Here is an 8,083-nt window from a genome sequence, read left to right as displayed (position 1 = left end):
ATCATTGGGGGACAATGCTGTGGCGCTCTGCAATAATTGGGGTACAATGCTGGCACTCTGCAATAATTGGGGTACAATGCTGTGGCGCTCTGCAATCATTGGGGGACAATGCTGTGGGCACTCTGCAATAATTGGAGGACAATGCTGTGGCGCTCTGCAATTATTGGGGGACAATGCTGTGGCGCTCTGCAATCATTGGGGTACAACGCTGTGGGCGCTCTGCAATCATTGGGGGACAATGCTGTGGCGCTCTGCAATCATTGGGGTACAATGCTGTGGCACTCTGCAGTGCTTGGGGTACAATGCTGTGGCGCTCTGCAACCATTGGGGTACAACGCTGTGGGCGCTCTGCAATCATTGGGGGACAATGCTGGCACTCTGCAATCATTGGGGGACAATGCTGGCACTCTGCAATCATTGGGGGACAATGCTGTGGCGCTCTGCAATAATTGGGGTACAATGCTGGCACTCTGCAATAATTGGGGTACAATGCTGTGGCGCTCTGCAATCATTGGGGGACAATGCTGTGGGCACTCTGCAATAATTGGAGGACAATGCTGTGGCGCTCTGCAATTATTGGGGGACAATGCTGTGGCGCTCTGCAATCATTGGGGGACAATGCTGTGGCGCTCTGCAATCATTGGGGGACAATGCTGTGGCGCTCTGCAATTATTGGGGGACAATGCTGTGGCGCTCTGCAATCATTGGGGGACAATGCTGTGGCGCTCTGCAATCATTGGGGAACAATGCTGTGGCGCTCTGCAATCATTGGGGGACAATGCTGTGGCACTCTGCAGTGATTGGGGGACAATGCTGTGGCTCTTTGCAATCATTGGGGTACAATGCTGTGGCGCACTCTGCAATCATTGGGGTACAATGCTGTGGCGCACTCTGCAATCATTGGGGACAATGCTGTGGCGCTCTGCAATTATTGGGGGACAATGCTGTGGCGCTCTGCATTGAAAGGGGCATGCACGCTGAACTCTGCATTGAAGGGGGCACAGCACAGTGTTTATTGCATTGAAGGGGGCACAGCACATTGTTCATTGCATTGAAGGGGGCACAGCACAGTTGCATTGAAGGGGGCAGGCACGCTGAACTCTGCATTGTGGGGGCACAGCACAGTGTTCATTGCATTAAAGGGGGCACAGCACAGTTGCATTGAAGGGGGCATGCACGCTGAACTCTGCATTGTTGGGGCACAGCACAGAGTTCATTGCATTGAAGGGGGCACGGCACAGTGTTCGTTGCATTGAAGGGGGCACAGCACAGTGTTTATTGCATTGAAGGGGGCACAGCACAGTGTTTATTGCATTGAAGGGGGCACAGCACAGTGTTCATTGCATTGTGGGGGCACAGCACAGTGTTCATTGCATTGAAGGGGGCACAGCACAGTGTTTATTGCATTGAAGGGGGCATATCACAGTGTTCATTGCATTGAAGGGGGCACAGCACAGTGTTTATTGCATTGAAGGGGGCACAGCACAGTGTTTATTGCATTGAAGGGGGCACAGAACAGTGTTTATTGCATTGAAGGGGGCACAGCACAGTGTTTATTGCATTGAAGGGGGCATAGCACAGTGTTCATTGCATTGAAGGGGGCACAGCACAGTGTTTATTGCATTGAAGGGGGCACAGCACAGTGTTTATTGCATTGAAGGGGGCACAGCACAGTGTTTATTGCATTGAAGGGGGCATAGCACAGTGTTCATTGCATTGAAGGGGGCACAGCACATTGTTCATTGCATTGAAGGGGGCACAGCACAGTTGCATTGAAGGGGGCATGCACGCTGAACTCTGCATTGTGGGGGCACAGCACAGTGTTCATTGCATTGAAGGGGGCACAGCACAGTTGCATTGAAGGGGGCATGCACGCTGAACTCTGCATTGTTGGGGCACAGCACAGAGTTCATTGCATTGAAGGGGGCACAGCACAGTGTTTATTGCATTGAAGGGGGCACAGCACAGTGTTTATTGCATTGTGGGGGGCACAGCACAGTGTTTATTGCATTGAAGGGGGCATAGCACAGTGTTCATTGCATTGAAGGGGGCACAGCACAGTGTTTATTGCATTGAAGGGGGCACAGCACAGTGTTTATTGCATTGAAGGGGGCACAGCACAGTGTTTATTGCATTGAAGGGGGCACAGCACAGTGTTTATTGCATTGAAGGGGGCATAGCACAGTGTTCATTGCATTGAAGGGGGCACAGAACAGTGTTTATTGCATTGAAGGGGGCACAGCACAGTGTTTATTTCATTGAAGGGGGCCCAGCACAGTGTTTATTGCATTGAAGGGGGCACAGCACAGTGTTTATTGCATTGAAGGGGGCATGCACGCTGAACTCTGCATTGTTGGGGCACAGCACAGTGTTCATTGCATTGAAGGGGGCACAGAACAGTGTTTATTGCATTGAAGGGGGCATAGCACAGTGTTCATTGCATTGAAGGGGGCACAGCACATTGTTCATTGCATTGAAGGGGGCACAGCACAGTTGCATTGAAGGGGGCATGCACGCTGAACTCTGCATTGTGGGGGCACAGCACAGAGTTCATTGCATTGAAGGGGGCACAGCACAGTGTTCATTGCATTGAAGGGGGCACAGCACAGTGTTTATTGCATTGAAGGGGGCACAGCACAGTGTTTATTGCATTGAAGGGGGCACAGCACAGTGTTCATTGCATTGTGGGGGCACAGCACAGTGTTCATTGCATTGAAGGGGGCACAGCACAGTGTTTATTGCATTGAAGGGGGCATAGCACAGTGTTCATTGCATTGAAGGGGGCACAGCACAGTTGCATTGAAGGGGGCATGCACGCTGAACTCTGCATTGTTGGGGCACAGCACAGAGTTCATTGCATTGAAGGGGGCACAGCACAGTGTTTATTGCATTGAAGGGGGCACAGCACAGTGTTCATTGCATTGAAGGGGGCATAGCACAGTGTTCATTGCATTGAAGGGGGCACAGCACAGTGTTTATTGCATTGAAGGGGGCACAGCACAGTGTTTATTGCATTGAAGGGGGCACAGCACAGTGTTCATTGCATTGAAGGGGGCATAGCACAGTGTTCATTGCATTGAAGGGGGCACAGCACAGTGTTTATTGCATTGAAGGGGGCACAGCACAGTGTTTATTGCATTGAAGGGGGCACAGCACAGTGTTTATTGCATTGAAGGGGGCATAGCACAGTGTTCATTGCATTGAAGGGGGCACAGAACAGTGTTTATTGCATTGAAGGGGGCACAGCACAGTGTTTATTGCATTGAAGGGGGCCCAGCACAGTGTTTATTGCATTGAAGGGGGCACAGCACAGTGTTTATTGCATTGAAGGGGGCATGCACGCTGAACTCTGCATTGTTGGGGCACAGCACAGTGTTCATTGCATTGAAGGGGGCACAGAACAGTGTTTATTGCATTGAAGGGGGCACAGCACATTGTTTATTGCATTGAAGGGGGCCCAGCACAGTGTTTATTGCATTGAAGGGGGCCCAGCACAGTGTTTATTGCATTGAAGGGGGCATGCACGCTGAACTCTGCATTGTTGGGGCACAGCACAGTGTTCATTGCATTGAAGGGGGCACAGCACATTGTTCATTGCATTGAAGGGGGCACAGCACAGTGTTTATTGCATTGAAGGGGGTACAGCACAGTGTTTATTGCATTGAAGGGGGCACAGCACAGTGTTCATTGCATTGTGGGGGCACAGCACAGTGTTCATTGCATTGAAGGGGGCACAGCACAGTGTTTATTGCATTGAAGGGGGCATAGCACAGTGTTCATTGCATTGAAGGGGGCACAGCACAGTGTTTATTGCATTGAAGGGGGCACAGCACAGTGTTTATTGCATTGAAGGGGGCATAGCACAGTGTTTATTGCATTGAAGGGGACACAGCACATTGTTCATTGCATTGAAGGGGGCACAGCACAGTTGCATTGAAGGGGGCATGCACGCTGAACTCTGCATTGTGGGGGCACAGCACAGTGTTTATTGCATTGAAGGGGGCATAGCACAGTGTTCATTGCATTGAAGGGGGCACGCACGCTGGTCTCTGCATTGAAAGGGGGCATGTACGCTGGTCTCTGCATTGAAAGGGGGCATGTACCATCTCCTGTACCATGACCTGTGACATGCTTATACCATATCTGTGCCATGCCTATACCATCTCCTGTACCATCACCTGTGCCATGCCTGTACCATGACTTCAAAGTCACGCAATTTTTTACTGCGTTTTTTGACGCGAAGCAATACCGATTACATTTTTCTTTTTGCGCCCCCCCAAAAATTTTGAGCACCAGCCGCCACTGGATACATCGCTGGATCCCGGTGACAAGGTAAGAAATCTCTTTTACAGGATCCAGCGATGCTTCTGGCGGTACCCCGAGTGTGGCTCGGGGTTACCGCTTTTGGCTCTGAAATTTAACCTCGAGCCACGCTCGGGAATACCGCTAAGAATTTTAATAGTAATTTCACAATTATTTAATTTTGCCAGCCACTGGTACTTGGGGCACTGGTCTCGGGTCACAAGTCAAGTGCCCTGAGTCTTAAATGTAAAGCCACTACCTTCCAGTGAAAAAAAGAGAAAAAGTGGGTTGATTTACTAAAGGCAAATTGGGTGTTCACTTTGCAAGGAGATGTTTCCCAGAGCTTAGTGAATTTGGTGAAATTTTGTTTTGCAAAGAAAAAAAATGCACATGCACAAAAATTTCTTGCACGTGATTGGATGATGAAAGTCAGCAGAGCCTCACCTCATTCACCAAGCTCTTGGGAAAATTTCCTTGCAAAGTGAACAGTCTATTTGCTTTTAGTAAATCAACCCCTTCGAGTTTGTGTAACATATTTTTGGAACTAAAGGATGGCATTATGAAAACATTTCCAGCCTTAGTAAGCCTTATCCTTTTCTAATTGCCATGCAGAATTCTAGCACTGACTCGCCAGTCCAGCAGGAAATCATTGTTATTTTGGTAATCTTTGATATGCACTTGACTATAAATAAACAGATATTTATAGAACATTCTAGTTCAAAGACCTCGCCTTTGTTTATTACCGGGAGAATACAAATTGGGCTTGATGAACCTGTTGCTATAACGCACAGGAATTGTCCTAATATCTGCGGCTGTCAGACATAACCCAGAGTAGATCTAGACAGAGCCAGACTCGTCTGCTTTCTACGGAAGTTAAGTGGGGTACACGCTAGTAGAAAATCTGCTGAAAATTCCCGTCCGAGGTAAAATCATACGATTTTCCGCTAGTGTGTACACAACTTTCAGCAGCCGATGCCGACATTTTCAACGGAAAAAAACGGAGGGACAAACCCCAACATTTTTATCGTCCGTCCCCAGCACAACCAATTTTCGTTTTAATTTGTATGCAGTACGTCCGCGAAAAATCGGATACGAAAGACCATGTATGATCTGAAGTTGCTGAAGACCCGGAAGTCTAGGAACAAACGTCCCAAAAAAAAATATATAAAAAATCGGACGAGAAATTTCGTGAACATTATGCACTGTCAACTAAAAACGGTTATGACCGCTGAACATGAGAGAGAAAAATCGGAGGATATTTAGTCCAATTTTCGTCAAGTGTGTACGAGCCTTTAGACACAATCATGCTGGGCAGTGCCGGGACAAGGTCATTTAGTGCCCAGGGCAAACATGGCAAGCTGCGCCCCCCCCACCCCACCTTTAGATAGGGCTAATAATGGTGTAAGGGAGAATGTCATTCACTCCTGTCAGGCAGGAGAAGGCAGAAGCTCCCAGTGCGCCCCCTCATCACAGATATGGATACGCCCAGGGCAGATGTCCCTCCCTCCCACCCCTTGTGCCAGCCATGGTGCTGGGGTTCATGACAAAAGCAGAGATAGAATTCTGCATGTTTGAGGTTCCTAGGCCTGGTGAATTTATGTAGGGTTGCCACCATCAGGGATTCACTTGCATAGTCCGGGTTTTGAATCATATGTTCAGGTTTCAGACTGCATAAAACCCGGAGCCATTATTCAGACGGTCAGACCGGCCTGGGGCTCCCCAAGTAACCAAGTACCACAACTGCCGAGTGCATAGGCATGTGCATGTAATGGTGTGCCTGGGCACACCATAATCACTAGGGTTGCCAACTGCCAGGAAGGCAGCCTGCAGTTGCCTAAGCCGCTCTTTGTGACACTCTCTCTCACACTGCCCAGAGCCAGAACAGGTCTGCCCTCTCCTCGCACAGATGGGAGAGGGCTCGATCTGCTCCTCCTCATCTTCTATCTGTGTCTGCCCACCCGCACTCAAATACCCAGCATGCTGTGCCTCAGAAAAGGGATTTATGGGCAGGAAATTTGAAGCCCAGCGGCTGGGAGATACATTGTTAATGAAAGGTGCCGATTCCTGAGCCTCCATCCTCAGGTGAGTGAGCTCACTATCCACTGTATGTGACTGATTTCTTCCCCCTCCCTTCCTTCTCTTGTCTGCCACTGAGCAAGTGAGTACACTAAGGTAAAGGCAACTCAGATGTAAGAGGTTCTCTGCAGACTCTAATGTAAAGGGGGCTTTGGGAACCCTGATTTAAGGGGGAGTGCTGGGAGCTTTGGTAAGCATAAACCCCCTTGCATCAGCATTCCCCTTTACACCAGAGTCCACAGCATTCCCCCTTAAAAAACAAAATCCCAGGGTTCCAGAGGCTTATGATACACCACTTCACACAGGGAAGAGGTCTTGAGGCCACACTGAGGAGGGTTAGGAAAAACCTTGAATCTCAGTTGAATTCTCGTACCTCCACCCCAATCTCCATGACCATCTTTTGCAGGGCAGGTGTCTCTTCTGCAGCTGTTGGAGTAGGAAAGAAATGTTCCCTAATCACCCCCATTCCTAGTGTCTTAATGCCAAGTTGGCAAACCTCCTGGCTTTCCAGTGGCCTTTAATCCAGCCCTCTACCATGAGTTTATGGCCTTTGTGGTACCCAGTTACTACTATTCTTCCTAGAAGGCCACCCCTGCCCTCCACTAAGATGTAGAATGTAATCTGTCTGTGTCGCTGGACCATGCTGTCAGCAACAGGTTACACGGCATGAACACAAAGATCTGGTGCAGTAACCATGGACAGGGATGCATGTTACATATCCTTCACAGCACACTGGATATCTGTCCCATGTAGGTACCTAAAATGGCAATGCAGCAGGGGAAAGAAGTCCTGGGGAACTTAGTTACTCTATGATTTCCTGGGGTCATATGGGAGCAGCTGTCTAATTGAACGCTGGTTCCCTCATGGCCCCCTTGGCCATCTTGGGTGAGGGCAGAGCTTATTTAAGTTCCTGCTCCCCTGAATTGGGCACATTTCGTGAGTGGCAAGAGTAGGGGCAGGTTCCCTACCTATAGGGACAGCACTTAATGGTAGGAAAGGTTCTGGATGAGTAGGTAAAGTACAGGGATGTCTCTCTCTCTCTCTCTCTCTGGAGTAGCTCCCATTTGGGTTGGACCAGTCAAGTTGCACTTTCACTGCTCCTTGCAGATGCTGATGGTATCGCTCTGAACTGCTGCTGTGAGTTTTGCATGTGTTTATGGGTGGCTGTAATAACCCACCAGGCCTGTGTGTAACTTGTTGGAATGTTGTCAATATATTCAGTTTGCTGCAATCAGCCTACGTGCGTTTCCTACCGTTGCCACACCGTTACCTTGTTCACACACCTCAGTGGCAAGGTCCACTTATTCAAGTAGCTAGATAATTTACTTACCTTTCCCTGATTTTGCCTAGAGGAAGGTGACGTCATCCTCCTTCCGGCCAGTACATATCTCCCAAAAAGTTGATCCTTCAATGGGCTGCAGCATTTTCCCATGAGACTTGGGCTACTTCACATTCCAGGGGGTCTTGTTGGCAGGAGTATGATGCCACCCTCGCCTAGGCACTGCAGGAGGAAGTCAGGGAAAGATGAGTATATTATTTAAGGTGTCACTAAACCCACATCATTAAAAAAACGATCAATAAATGGTATATTAAAAGGTAATCATAAACAATCAGTGCATAATTCATTGTACCCAGTCACTACGAGATTCATTTTCTGTATTCTGCAAAAGACCTGGGTGTTTCTGATGCATTCTATCTCCACCTT

This window comes from Pelophylax lessonae (genome assembly GCF_965119305.1).
Source record: "Pelophylax lessonae genome assembly, chromosome: 2".
Taxonomy (NCBI): Eukaryota; Metazoa; Chordata; class Amphibia; order Anura; family Ranidae; genus Pelophylax; species Pelophylax lessonae.
Note: the sequence above shows the minus strand (reverse complement) of the source record.